Raw genomic sequence first — 705 nt, 5'->3', positions numbered from 1 at the left:
GTGTGAGTTGGACATATTCGGTAATCCTGATGGGAAAATCTCACCTCTGGAGTCCCCAAAGAAGATCTGAAACCAGATTGTGATTTAACTTGCGTGAATTACAAAAGGCGTAACACATGGAAAGGATTTATTTTTTTCATATTGAAAAGTGGGAAATGGTCAATTTCAGGCCCTGGGATGCCAAATACGTGCACTTTAGCCCCTCTTTAGTTCCACACTGATGTCCCGATGCAACTCAAGAACATGTTCACTTTGCAAAATGAACTTTCAATTAGTGAATGAGGTGAAACAAAGTGACAATTCATGTTGCAAGGAAATAAATAAAAACAGAATTTTTGCTTGTACGTGATTGGATGTTGAGGTGAATGTGCACTTAACTCGGTGAATGAGCTGATGTTGTGCTGACATTCATTCATCCAATCATGTGTGAGCCCAAATTGCTATATTTAAAAGAATTTTCCTTGACCAAGATTGTGTTTTCTTTTCAAAGTGAACTTGCTCCTATCCTTTTAGTAAATCAACCCCGATGTTCCTAGAAATTCCAGGTTCCGCTGCCTGGCGTGGAAAGGTGTGGACCGACGCTGCGTGCACCTGGCCGCCCCCTCCCCATTTCTTATGAAGCCGTCTGCCTTTGTAGCCTCTCTCTCCGCTGTAAACCTCCTGCACTGCTGGCAGGCAAACTGTTAAATTGCAGTGGCAGAGTAG

General features: G+C 42.8%; 1 protein-coding gene across 2 annotated transcripts in view; it reads left to right on the top strand.

The window, feature by feature from the left end:
- Positions 1-705, top strand: part of NTN1 (netrin 1) — an 85,969-nt gene that overhangs the window by 39,912 nt on the left and 45,352 nt on the right. The gene's annotated exons all lie outside the window — the stretch shown is intronic.

Source organism: Nanorana parkeri, unplaced genomic scaffold (genome assembly GCF_000935625.1).
Source record: "Nanorana parkeri isolate BGI_ZX_2015 unplaced genomic scaffold, ASM93562v1 scaffold1169, whole genome shotgun sequence".
NCBI classification, from domain to species: domain Eukaryota; kingdom Metazoa; phylum Chordata; class Amphibia; order Anura; family Dicroglossidae; genus Nanorana; species Nanorana parkeri.
This window is presented reverse-complemented; position numbering and strand designations above follow the sequence as displayed.